The sequence below is a fragment of the Drosophila persimilis genome, unplaced genomic scaffold, assembly GCF_003286085.1.
Source record: "Drosophila persimilis strain 14011-0111.01,24,50 unplaced genomic scaffold, DperRS2 tig00000477-arrow-pilon, whole genome shotgun sequence".
In the NCBI taxonomy this organism is placed as follows: domain Eukaryota; kingdom Metazoa; phylum Arthropoda; class Insecta; order Diptera; family Drosophilidae; genus Drosophila; species Drosophila persimilis.
The window spans coordinates 4,226,470-4,241,415 of record NW_020825313.1 but is presented as its reverse complement, the minus strand read 5'-3'; positions in this window follow the sequence as shown (position 1 = coordinate 4,241,415).

Genomic DNA, 14,946 nt, shown 5'->3' with positions numbered 1-14,946 from the left:
TCATCCGTTAGTACAATTTTCATCTCTATAGGGGAATGCACATTTCGACTCGGCTTGTATTCCTCAATTATCTTTCTTATTTGATCTCTCTCTGAATAGGGCAAATGTGACAAATCAATATTTATAGCTTCACTCTGCTCTAAGTTCACCATACACAAACTCTGAAACTCATTCAGCAACTCCGTACATGAATTAACATTTTCCCTTTCATCTCTATGTTCTGGACCATTGCGCCTAGTACTTACTTGACTTCCTGATCTGAGGACTAGTGCTGTTCCATCTCTTGTTACCTTCATGTCCACACTCTCTAAAAGAGTTCTACCCAATATAGCATCAAATCCCATGTCCTCGTCCGCAATTACGTGAAATTCTACAATTAAGTCAATTTCACCAATTCCCGTTAATTTACTACGTCCTGCCAGTTTTCCTCTACCAAGCTTCAAAAACACATTTCTGCTTAGAAGACACAAATCTGCACCTGTATCGACCAATCCTTTAAACACAACTTTTCCGTAGTTAACCGATTTCAACTCTAATCCTGACGAAGTGAACGTGCTTGATGGCTTTGTCCTGCCATTCTCCAGAACTAGATTGGTTGCTTTCTCCTGTTTAATTGCCATGTCGACCTTGCATTGAGCAGCTCTATGTCCTAGCTGGTTGCATCTGAAACACCTGTTATCTCTTTTTGGACAATCCCGCTTAATATGCGACTCATCTCCGCAGTTAAAACACTTTTTAAACTTTTCCGCTGATTTCACTAACTCTTTTTCTCCTTTATTGAGGTGTGAGTCAAACTTCCCTTGTGATCTCACCGACCCTGTCATTTTCTGGTATGCCTCAATTTGCACCTTCAATTGCCTCATATTCCTAGCTTGATACAGTAAAGCCTTGTTTGTACTGGAATCTGGAATCCCGCTGACAAAATATTCAATTAAACTTTCGTCATCCATCTCGATTGGCTTTGCCAACTCCATCAGAGCGTGCAGATACTCGTGCAACGTTTCGTTCTTCCTCTTCTGCCGCTTCCCTAGCCTACGATGTATCTCAGCTGATGAAACCTTCACCCCAAATTCGTCGATCAATGCACCCTTTAACACACCAATCACGAATATCCCGTTGACTTCGAATAAATAGCTTCGCTGCTCCACTGAGCAATTGTTTGGCATAAATGAACACCTGTAATTGGTTCCATTCCACCGTGAGTGCACACTCCTCGAGTTCTTCGATCCACTGATTAATGTCTGGTGAACTTGTACCCGAAAACTGTGACACACTGCCCTCTACATCTTTCAACGTAAGCCATGACCTTCCTGAATTAGAACTGTCTGCTTGCCGCCTCTGACCAGATCCAATTGGATTTTCATCTCGCCTTTCATTTCCCCTTGCTTGTTCATTATTTGAGGCCATTGTTCTAGATGATAACTCTTCATTAATCTCATCTGCAGTCTCTCCCTCATCCCTAACTTCTTCATCGTTTTGATCGGTTTGAAAACCATAGTGAGCCAGCAGCCTGTTTTGCAATTCAACTTTTCTTCCGGTTCTATTTAAACCAATCTCGGCCAATTTATCGCGCAAATCTGCCACCAACAGTGCCAAAATCTCATCTCTATTCATTTTTACAAACTTGTATGAAATATAATAGAATAAGAAATGGATCTATGCCGCTCGCTCGACAAAATACAGTTTTAGAATCCAGTTCCTCTCAGACCTTACAATAATTAACAGTATTCTGCTTTTTAAACTTGATGTTATGTTATTGAAAATGTAAACTTAACACTATGTTAATTACCACTGCTACCGCCGTTCTTGTCTGTCTGCTTCTTTGCAATATTTCGCTTGCACTCACCAACAACAACCGATTCCAAAATGTTTTTGTTGTCGTCGCACCAACACAGCTCCAGAATTTTCTGTCGTCGTCACAGCAATACAGCTCCAGAATTTTCTGTCGTCGTCACACCAACACAGTTCCAGAATTTTCTGTCGTCGTCACACCAACACAGCTCCAGAATTTTCGTCGTGACCAGCCGCCTTTTTCGCCGTACAGTACTTGCGAACCACTAGCTACCTTCTCTGCTCCACGCCTTTCTCCTTGTCCAGATGATGTACACCGCCAACGATCCTGCCTATTGCACGTTGCTGACCATCTACCAAGTCTTGCGTTGCCTTCAGATTGGGTACTGGGTCTCTTTATCGCCGTCTCTGCTGCTTACGCCGTTCCTCTTGATTCGGTTTGCTTCGGTTTTTCTTCTCCTTTTTACCGTAGCTGCTTGCTGCCGTCTTGCTCACTCTCGTGCTGCTTTGCCAATTGCCTTTTGTTTGAATTTTCGCGCAGCTGAGTTTTTGCAGATTTCTTCCAGAATGTTCCAAACAACGCCACCACAATTCACCGAGTTCTCGCAATATTTGTAAAACACAACTTTAGTTTGATGACTTTCCGTTTGTAATCGTTCAAATCCCGGTTGAGCCCCCAAAAATTGTGGCCCCGGATTTTCCGTAGTTGTACTTTAGTCCAGGATGCCATGTTTTATTATAATTAGTCTTTATTTATGAATATTATTTAAGATTAGTTATGATTACAACGGTCGCTGTGCTTGAAGTATATTTTGATTAATACAGATATTTGCGTGCGGCTGAGTGAGACTTTGGCACCGAATTAAATGGTGTCGATCGTTGAGGCTGTGTTCTCTCCTCTCTTTGTTCGACGGCCGCTTCTAGTCTCTCTCTCTGTTACTTCCTCTGTTATCTCTACAGACTCTGTTGCTCTCCCACCAAATCCCACATACATATAGTAGAGCTTGATTGCATGCATTTTATTAGTAATTGCATAAATATAACTAAACACACATAAATACATACATATCGACACATACAGACATATGTGAACCGCTATTTGGACGCAACAGTTATATGTACATACATCTTTCGTTTACTGCAATCACTGTTGCCCTCCCCCCCCTTTTATTTGGTTGTACCTTTCTCGTCGTTAGAACCTTACAAAGTTTGTTCGTTCGTTCTCCCAAGCCACGGCGTATAGAAAATATCCACACATACACACAAGCAGCAGCACCGGTGCATTATTTCGTTTTCGCTTCTCCACTGCTGCTTGCGTTGTATTTGTTGGGAGAATTTTCGTTGCCGCTCTTGAGCTTAACGGTGCGCCAAGTGACGCGCTACACTGTACCTAACGGGTATATTGTTTTCGGCTGTTACTTGCCAAGTGACGCGCTACCCTGTATCTAACGGGTATATTGTTTTCGGCCGTCACTACTCTTTCCCTTGATACCTCGTGCCTCGACATTCAATTCAAATTCGTTTTCGATTATCGTTCTCGTACAAACATTTAAAATAAAAATAATAATAATACAAAAATAAATGAAATAATAGTGGTTTGTTGCGTAAAATCTACATACACAAATATTATGGCAGAAAACAGTAAATCCACTCTTGAAGACTTCAAGATTAAGCTCAAAAGTCGAGTGAAAAGCATTCGCCGCTTAGAGGATCGATTAGATCAAGGGTCGATTCCTTTGCAATTACCGGAATTACAATGTAGATTAGATTGTTTGAATGCTTCAATTGAAAAGGCGAACCATTTGCAGGAGCAAATCGAGGACATAACAGGTGATGATGCATATGCAGCCGAGTTGGAAGAGCTGACGATTGTCACCAAGGGAAAGATAAAGTCGCTTATCGCCACCTTTGATGCAGCAAGCGAGACGAAGCCAGTGTCTTCTTCAGCCCCAACTCATGCTAGACTTCCAAAATTGGCATTACCCAAATTTAGTGGTAATCACTTGGAGTTCAAAAATTTCATTAGCCTTTTTGAGAGACTAGTCCATAGCGACAACAGCATACCGGTGATCGAAAAATTTAATCATTTGATTTGGTGCCTCTCTGATGAAGCATTAGGAACAATAAAGGCGTTCCAAGTCACCTAGGCAAACTATGAAAAGGCCATGGCTGGCCTAAAACGAGTATATGACAACGATTATTTGAGTTTCACGAATAATATTTCCACATTGTTCAATCTGCCGAGAATATCGCATCAATCTGCATCATCTCTAAGAAATCTAATCGATACTGTTTCGTCGATTTACGGATCGTTACTGTCGATCGGAGATGATACAAAAATTTCGAATGCAATGCTCATTCATCTCGTTTTAAACAGAGTCGACCCAGTGACGAAACAAAAGTGGGATGAACAGCTTACTTATGAGAAGTTGCCGCTTTGGTCCGACTTTGAGAAAGTCTTGAATCGTCAATACCAGCATCTGTCTGCTGAAGAATCGACCAAGCCAAGGCAAGACAAAGTCATGCCAAGCACGCAACATAATCGCAGTTCTTTTGCTTGTTCTTCCACTTCCACCAAGAGTAGAACTCAGCAAACTTGTAGCTACTGCATTTCAGGAGACCATGTAGTGTCAAATAGCCCTCCATTTTCGCGTCTCTCGGTGATGCAAAGGTTTGAGTTCGCCAAGTCGGCATCCTTATGCATTAATTGTCTGCGAAAAGGTCACGCTGTTGTAAAATGCAAAGCCAATAAATGTCGAGTGTGCAGCCGCTCACATCAAATTTATTGCATCGATACACAGTGTCGGCTAATAGTCTCGCGATGCCACCACCCCAAGAGAGTCCTTCTCCTCCATCAAATCAGAATCAACCTTCCACGTCACACGTTCCAATTATGGCTACGTCGATCGTAAGCGTCCGAACTAAGAGCGGTGAACACATTCTGGCCAAAGCTCTTCTCGACTCTGGATCACAAACAAATTTCATTACCGAGGACTTCGCTAATCGCTTACAGATCCGTAGAGAAGAGTCCCCTGTATTAACTTGCTTGGAATTGGTGAATCTTATTCTCAAGTAAAGGATAAAATACACACAGTGGTGAAGTCGCGAATAAATGGTAATGAGTTCTCCTTTGATTTTTGGATCCTGAAATCAATTTCAGGTTATCACTCTGACCAGTCAGTGAATGTGACTGACTGGCGAATCCCAGAGAACCTACCACTGGCAGACCCTTATTTCTACAAGCCACAAAGAATAGATATGTTAATTGGAGCAGAATCGTTCTTTGAATTATTAGCTGTTGGTCAAATTAAACAAGGTCCAAGGTTTCCAACTCTTCAGAAAACCCTTCTTGGTTGGGTTGTGTCGGGAAAATATGTTTCCAGGAGTTCTGCTCCTCAAATTACAAACAGTTTGAGTTGCAGTGAAGAGTTGCTAGTATCCATCGATAGGACCTTGAAAAAGTTTTGGTCACTGGAAGAAATGCCATCTACCAAGAAAATTGCCACACCTGAGCACAAGCTATATGAAGAACACTATCGTAAGACGACTCAGGTACTATCATCAGGTCGGTTCGAAGTAAGGCTCCCGTTTAAATCAGATCCAAATTGTTTAGGCAACTCCTTTGAGGTTGCGAAACGGCGGTTTTTGTCGCTTGAAAGACGATTGCATCGTGACCCTGAGTTGAAGAAAATGTACTTGGAATTCATGGAAGAGTACCTCTCCTTAGGTCATATGTCTCCTACTGACAATACGATTCCTTCTACTCCACACTACGTAATCTCTCATCAGTGTGTTCTGAGGCCCCAAAGTACGTATACCAAGCTCCGAGTCGTGTTCGATGCTTCGTCCAAGACGTCCTCACAGGTGGCCTTAAATGACATTCTGATGGTGGGACCTACCATTCAAGAGGAATTATACTCGACACTGCTCCGTTTCCGTCTGCATAGGTTTGCCCTGACTGCTGATGTTAAAAAGATGTATCACCAAGTGATGGTGAACGAAGCGGATCGGCAGTTTCAGCTCATAGTGTGGAGAAGAGACCCTTCTGAATCCTTGAGATTATACAAGCTCAACACTGTAACCTATGGGACTGGACCAGCCCCATTCTTAGCTATCCGGTGTTTGAAAAGGTTGAGTGAGCCTGCGAAGCTCTCATTCCCTGGAGCTGCTAACGTTATTGGGTCCGACTTTTACGTCGATGACTTGTTGACTGGTGCTGCATGCGTAGAGGAGCTAAGGGCAATTAAGTCCGAAGTGTCTCAGGTTCTTCAGACCGCAGGGTTTGAGTTGACTAAGTGGTTTTCAAACTCACCCGAGATCACCGCATCTGAGAGCACAGCCAAACCCAAAACAATCTCGGATTCAGAGTCGACAAAGGCGTTAGGAATCTCATGGTTACCTACTGACGATGCCTTTAAGTTCAAAATTGACAATTCAGTTATGGGTCTCCGAGCGACAAAACGGAACATACTATCGGTGACATCAAAGTTGTTTGACCCCCTTGGTTTATTAAGTCCTATCGTTATAAAAGGCAAGATCCTATTGCAGGAGCTTTGGCTTAACAAACTAGATTGGGATGAGTCGATCCCGCTGCATTTGGAAACAGCGTGGAATAAGTTGAAAACTACACTATCTCAATTGGAAGACATATCCATATCTCGGTTTGTGTATTCCGATCCGATGTCACCGGTTCAAATACATGCCTTTGCTGACGCCTCCATGAGAGCGTATGGAGCGTGCGTCTATATACGTAGCAGAACTGCAGAAGGTTTAAAAATAACATTGTTGACTTCGAAATCCAAAGTAGCGCCGCTCAAGACCAAAACGCTCCCAAGGCTTGTGTTATGTGCCGCTCTCCTTCTCGCAGATCTCTGTCACAGAATCAAGCCCCTATTAAACATGCCCATGGAACGAGTCGTTTATTGGTCGGATTCAGAGGTAACTCTTCATTGGATCCGGTCTCATCCATCGTCGTTGTCGACTTTCGTTTCAAATAAAGTGGCTGAGATTCAAGAGTGGTCAGATGATGCTACGTGGCGGCATGTACCCACGTAACAGAACCCAGCAGATATTGTCTCAAGAGGTTGTGACGTCGACGAAATCGTTCAGTCAATTTGGTTCGAAGGACCATAATTTCTGAAAGAGGAAGATGAAAACTGCTCCAAGAACGCTCATTTCGAACACTCCGATGATATTCAGCTGGAAAAGAGGAAGACTGCGGTCGGGCTGACCGCTGCTGTGCGAAGTTCGGAGCTGTTAGATGTCATCGAGGGATTCTCGTCACACCTCAAACTGCTTAGAGTGTTCGTGTATGTGTTCCGCTTTATAAGAAAATGTAAAGACCCAAGCCTAAATTTCGAAAAAACTATCTCACCGACCGAATACAATGAAGCCTTTTATAAAATTGTCGAAATCGTCCAGCATCACGAGTATCAAGGAGAAATCGAAAAGGTTAGGAAAGGATCTACAATTGGTCCTAGTCTTCAGCGGTTGAACCCATTCATCCATGAAGACACAGGGACTTGGTGCAACTTTTCGTTGTTGCGAGTGGGGGGGCGACTAGCCAAAGCTCCTATATCAAGTTTCCTATGCCAAGTTTCCTCTGCTTTTGACTAAGCGCTCGCAATTCGTGCGAAGCTATATTCGTCATCTGCACCATTCGAATTTTCATGTCGGCCCACGAGCACTTGTGAGCATCCTTCGACAGAGCGTTTGGATAGTGAACGCTCAGGAGGTCTGCCGTCAGACAGTTCGATCGTGTATGCGCTGTTTTAAATACAAGCCTCGATTGCTGACGCAACTCATGGGGAATTTACCCGCAGATCGACTCCGTGCTCTCCGCCCATTTTCAAAATGCGGCGTTGATTTTTGTGGACCAGTGCACAGGACATTGAAAATTCGCGGAAGGCCCCCATACAAGTCATACATTGCGCTTTTTGTTTGTTTTGCGTCCAAGGCGGTTCACCTAGAAATAGTTTCCGATCTAACCACTGACTGTTTTTTGTTGGCTTTCCAAAGGTTCGTCGGTCGCAGAGGATATCCCCAAGTCGTCCATTGCGACAACGGGACGAACTTCGTCGGAGCGAGCCGCCATCTCAGCGCTCTGCGGATCAGGCTCAAGGAGCAAGGAGACGCAATTCGCGACTTCGCGTCAAAGAACGGATGAGAATTTGCGTTCATACCGCCGCGAGCTCCTCACATGGGAGGGCTATGGGAGGCAGGTGTAAAAACTGCCAAGAGCCTACTCCTACGGGCGGTAGGCAGCGCGCTCCTAACCGCCGAAGAGCTCGCCACAGTCCTCGTCGGCATCGAGGCCATAATGAATTCGAGGCCGCTGGGAGCCATCAGCCAAGATCCAAGCGACGGCGAGGCCCTAACACCCGGGCACCTGCTGACAGGCGGGTCGCTCATCGCCCCCCCAGCACTGCGGACTCCGGACCAGGAGAGTCTCAGTTGCTTGCGGCGATGGCGACTTGTCTCGTCAGTCAGGCAAGCGTTTTGGCAGCGATGGTCCCGCGAATATGTCCTGGGGCTGCAAATTCGGGGCAAATGGCACCAGCAGCAACCGAACCTCGAGGAAGGAGACCTCGTCATCGTGGCCGAGGACAATCTGCCGCCTCAGGAGTGGCTAGTGGGGAGGGTCATCGCCACGCACGCAGGAGAGGACGGCATGGTCAGGGTCGTCGAAATAAGGACTAGCACTGGAGCGGTTTTTCGGCGGGCCATACACAAATTAGCGCCGCTCCCAATGTGTTGAAGCCGATGCAGGCGTTCAACGGGGCCGGTGTTGCGTGACCTTCCATCCATGGCCACAATTATTAGTTATTGATCTTAATTATGAAGTCTAGTGTAAGTTAGGCTAGGGCAAAGCGGGAGCGCAATAAAAGCTCGCTCTCTCGCTCTTGGCGAATTCGCCCCGCTTTGCCACTGTAGGTTAGCTAGAGTAAGAGATTTGAATTGTGAAGAAAATATAGTTGTTCGCCAACCTTGAATTAGATCGAGCGTATCAATTTTTTCGCCCCGCCAAATAAATAATTTAAATTACAGCCACCCAAAGTTTTCGGTTATTTATTAGAAAAACTCTTCTAATTTTTCAAGTACTGTTTTTATAGTTTTGCCTTTTTTCCCAGCAGAATAACCCATGTCGGCCATGCATCACGGTTAGATGGTTTTCTTAATATTTAAAATTATTTGATGGTGTTGTCGCGAACTTGCAGATACAGATTTAAACATAATGTTGTATAATTTTTACAGTATGCACGGATGCACGGATTGGGTCCGATAGAGAAACAGCTTGCAAGCAGTTAAAGCTATCATAAATGTAATAAAATTTGTAAAGTTCCCTGTAGCTTTGGGGGGAATTCACTCGGGGAAGAACTCGGCAGACCAAAATTCAGGTACAACTGTGCGTCCTAACAGCACTGGGGGTGGAAGAAAAAGAAACATAAACGCGCCACCTATAGGTCAAAGATCGTATCTGAGGAAAGAGTAATGGAATTTGACAGTTGAAGGGTCGAGCAGAGAAAGTAGGGTCCGAGTGTCGAGGCAGAATGGCATTCGCTCTTTTTCGTCTTGGACACTGAGCCAACTGGTAGCTTCTAGCGAAGCTCAGGAATTCGGTACGTTGATCAACCTAGCTGTTTGAAGTGAAGTGTGAAGGAAAATTTTTGCATAGATTCGGAAAAGAGCGCGAGCTTGCTAGAAAGAGAAAAAAAAGCAGTCAGCGGAGAATACAGTACATGTATTCAAGCAGTCAGAACTTTTGATACCCCTAGGTTTGGCACCCCAGCCTCAGTTAAATCTCAAGACAAAGCGCACCGCTTCAACATAAATCCACCTGGCAAGGGGAAGGTACAGCAGAGGGGAACCATAAACAAGGGGAACCTAGAGCGCAGCAGAGGCGATAATAATTCGACTAAGGCTGGCCTACCCGAATCTCAGTTCAATCTCAAGGCAAAAAGAGCACCGCTTCAACATAAATGCACCTGGCAAGGGGAATGCAAAGCAGAGGGGAACCATAAACAAGGGGAAACTAGAACAAAGCAGAGACGAGAATAAGTCGACCAAGGCTGGCCTAACGAGCTGAAGAAAGAGACAGTTGCCGTTGGGAAGCAGCATGTCGTGTATCGCGAGCAGATCAGAAGAAAACGAAAACCAATTTTCGATCAAACTTTTTTTGTAAACGGAAGAACACTTCGTCTCAGTGCCGCAGTTTCATAGAACTCCAGTGGTTGAACCGAAACCGAAAAGCCAGAGCGAGTTAGCGGAAAGGTAGCGGGATCGGCTCAAATTTTCGGTCGCACGCAGAAGGAGAGAGAGTGCGAGTGGACGGGAAAGGAGAAAAGAATAGGAAAAGGAAGTAGAGCAAATGAGTAAAATAATGAATTTATAATAAGCTAAAGATAAAAACATACCTATTAATTCTACTGCAAAGGGGTAAGGGGGATTTCGTTGTGCTCTCCTAGGGCGAGTGTGAGTGCAAGTGCCAGTTTACACATACAGGTACAACAAACAGAAAAAAGTAAATAAAAAATACACTCTTGATACCTCACGAAGATTTATCAGCTGGCATCGAGAAAGCGCTTTCGCCGATGGACCGCAACACAACAAAAGAAACAGTGAGTAAATAAAACCATAAAGCGAAGTCATTTTAATAATCGGTTCTGCCGATGATGACAATTCGCTAAATCACACTTGTTCTATTGGGGAAAAACGAAAAAGAAATGCGTTTACTTTGTAAGTCTGTCGAGCCGTCAATCGAGCGTTTAAGTTTGAGAGAGGGGATCAGCTGCTGACGCAGCAAGGCCAATCGTTGAGTTTCGAAGAATAAAAATAAAACCAAGTTTAAGCGCAGGGGAGTTAAGTTAAGGGAAATTGAAAATATTTGGAGAGGGTAAACTAAGTGCTAGTAATGTATTTAAATTTTAGTTATTAATGAATAAATTTATAATGTCTCTGTTCAGCCACAGATTTATTTTTATTTATGTATTTAATGAATATTAGGAATATACAGTGCAATCTCATACACAAATACTCATAAATAAAATTGTCCATGTCACTTCATGTGAATGAATATGACGACACAAAAAATACATTATCAACTAAGAATAGACAATAACACTTGTAAACTCGAACCCACCAAAAGGGATCAAGCAATAAACTATCTACTTTATTGCTGCCAAGTACCTAAGTAAATGCACTGAAATGTAACCCCCGCACAGAGTAAGTGTACCCAATCTAAAAATACACTCACAAGGAGCCTGTGCGTTCCTTCCCATAGAATAAGAGTACCACTGCTAGCTATATAAGGAGATGCATTTGTTCAATAAAACTCAGTATCAGAAACAGTACCATAACTGCCTGTCACTCATCTTCCATCGCAATCATCAGAGGCTGTCGCCGTGTCTTCAGATCCTCCCTTGCGCACCGTAGGATACCCACTCCGCAGTCCAACTGGTTCAAGTTCTAGTTGCGACGACCAAACTGTAGACGGTTTATGTACCGTATGCAACCCAGCTTCCTACACACACACACCCACACACACATTAACATTTTGTGACCCCGACCTTGGTCATCCTTTCAAACTATCTAACAAGCTACAGTGAAAGGATTCGATCTGGACATCAGATTGAAGCAGTCAACAGGACATCTTCAATAATATTTGGCATCAGGCCATACACTTACGGTAGCATCTCCTACCAATAAGTATCACTTTGGCAAATCTGACATATTCAGGTTATCAGCCAACTTTCTGTTGCAGCTATAGAATTCGATTACCACCAAGGTAATCAATTTTTGTTGTTCCGTGCGTTCCATAAATTGGAAACAGCACAAATCCCTCCATCCAACACATAACCTGTACTATTACCTTCAAATATGTGCAGCAAGAGATTGGTGAGGAAATATCGAGGTGCATTCGGAACTTTAAAAAAGATTCCCAAGAACGAAAGCAAACGGCCTCCTATTTTCAAGCCAAAATATCAGCACTCGAAAATGCGTGGAGTCGCTTCAACAAAAACGACTCCAAACTTCGCGATACAGACAAAACGGATGAATACGTAAAATTCCGTGAAGACTTACGTACAACATGTAAGCAATACATTACGATGTTTACCGAATGCATGGATAAGCTATCACAGACGTCTAGTGCTCGTGGGGAACGTCAAATCGTCTTTAAAGAAAGGCATGAGAATCCTCCAATAGCTCCCAAAGAAAGCGGTCTGATCCAGCAGCCCTCGAAGGATTACAGCAAAATGCTTTCACTATGTCGCCGACAAAAGGCCATAGTAGAGTCCGTTAAACGCAATCTGAAACAACTTTCAGAGGCGGAAGGACGCACATCAAGTGATTTGATAAAATCACTATGGACTCAAGCGCAGGAAGTCCACTTCACAATTCATGAGGAATACGAGGACCCAGTGGAAGGAGGATATGACATGGAATCCTACCTAACACTGGAAAGTAAGGTCCAAAGAGCATTGGCAAAATCAGCCACACCAAACACGGATAACGTGCAGCTTCCACGCATCAGCATCCCAAAGTTTGATGGGGATCTATTAAAATGGACCCAGTTCTTCGATCTTCGACCAACATGCCTACGGTGAAAAAGATGTGGTATCTTAAAACCACTGTTACCGGCGAGGCAGAAAGATTGATTCGACATATCGATCTAAAGGAAGAAAATTATGAAGCCGCTTGGGAAATACTAGTTGACGCATACAACAATCCCAGAGATGTTTCGAACACGGTACTGAACCGCTTCCTCAATCACCAAACAATTAATGACGATCCCAAGTCATTCAAAGAGTTGTATATAACAACCATAGAATCCCTTGCATCACTAAAGGGATTGGGCATCAATATATCTACATGGGATCCGATATTGATTGCCATTATCAGAAACAAACTGGATGTAACAAATAAGGCCTTGTATGAGCAATCATTGGGAAGCTCAAAGAACATTCAGGCGCTGGATACGATGCTTCAGTTCTTGGAGCAAAGAATTCGGGTTCTAGCAACCAGTAAGAAGTCACCAGCATCAAGGAGAGAGCCAAAAGGCACGACATGTGCATCAGCAAACACAGGGACAACGCGAGCACCCTTATGCACATTCTGCAAAAAAGCAAGCCATTGGCTGTACGGATGCGAAGAATTTCGCTCCAAATCTCCATCAGAACGACTAAATTGGGTACAAAAACAAAAAATGTTCGTTAATTGTTTTAGAACAAATCGCAAAACAAACGCATGCCCTGGTCGAAACTGCTTTAAGTGTGACAGGAAGCACAACACGATGCTACATTTGGAAACAGCATCAGGCGCAGCTACAGAATCAAGAGAACCGACGGTTGGTGCAGCAAGTAACAATAGTTACAATCTTCTGGCCACAGCAAAGGTGGCAGTAGAAGCCAACAACGGGCAGGTTGCTAATTTCAGAGCACTGCTAGATTCAGGATCACAGATAAACTTGATCTCTGAACGAATGGCATCAATGTTGTCCCTCAAACTAAAAGACACAACATTACGGATCGAAGGAATTGGAGGTCAATCAAAGACCAGCAGAGCACGAGTAAATGTGCTCATGAAATCCCTTCACAATGGTTTTACGCAAAGAATTGAAGCTTTCGTATTACCACAGATAATAGCTGATCATTCAGCTAAGATACTCGATTCAGATAGCTTAAACGTACCAAGCAAGATCTCACTGGCAGATCCAAACTTCCATAAGCCAGGCAAAATCGACATGCTAATCGGAGCCGAGCATTACTACTGGCTGCTGCTACCAGATCAACAGCAGCTAAGGACAGGAGGCCCGTTGCTACAAAACACGAAACTGGGATGGATTGTGGCAGGAAAAGTCAAATCTGCCCACAATTCCTCACCCATTTGTGAAACGGGAGTAAACGAGCTCATGGAAAGATTCTGGACTCTGGACAATCTAGAGACGGAAGACAAGCCACGCACTCCAGTGGAAGCACGATGCGAAGCTCATTTTATAGAAAATCTTCAGACAGCTTCAGACGGCCGTTTTATTGTAAAGCTCCCATTTTCCGAACACCCGTCAGCCCTGGGGGAGTCGTTGGAAACCGCAACAAAAAGATTCCTAGCGTTGGAGCGGCGAAGCTCAACATAAACTTGGAAGAGTTATGTGGACTTCAAGGAAGAGTATGAAGGACTAGGACATTGAAGATTGTGCCAGCATCAAAAGTTCCCAAAAGGCACTACTTCATTCCACATCATTGTGTACTCAAACCTGAGAGCACCACCACAAAGCTTCGGGTAGTATTCGATGCATCATGCAAATCAACAAGCGGGAAATCCTTGAACGACATTCTGCAGGCTGGACCCACCATTCAGAGCGAACTTATGTCCATTCTGCTACGATTTCGAATTCATAAGTACGTATTCACAGCGGACATAGAAAAAATGTACCGGCAAGTGTGGATGAATCCGGAGGATCAATTCCATCAGATGATAGTCTGGAGAAACAATCCATCCGAAGAGATCAGGTACTATCGCCTGAAAACAGTAACATATGGGACAACAGCTGCTCCGTTCCTAGCAACGAAATGTCTGGATCATTTGGCATTACAATACAAAGACAGACTACCAGTAGGATCAACAACATTAAAAACCGATTTCTATGTTGACGACTGTCTAACTGGAGCAAACACGATTCCAGAGGCAATTCATGTTCGACAAGAACTAAATAAGATATTGCTACCGTCCGGATTCAAATTGCGCAAGTGGTGCTCCAACAATGAGCAACTTCTCCATTGTATTGTAACCGATGTAAAACTAGGAGAGACACTAGAGCACTACAGCGTGAAAACTCTGGGTCTCATCTGGATGCCGAAGAAGGATACATTGTGTGGACGAACACAGAAAAGCCAGGCTACATGCATCACCAAACGAGTGGTATGTTCCGAACTGGCCCAAATCTTTGACCCACTAGAACTCTTTGCACCGGTGTTAGTAAAGGCAAAAATCTTCATGCAACATCTTTGGGAGCTCAAACTGGATTGGGATGACGAATTACCATTACAACACCAAATCGAATGGAAAGAATACCGGGACGAATTACAAACATTGAACAAAATGCAAATTCCCCGGCATATCTACGATGGTAAAATTCCAGTTACCCAAGAACTCCATACG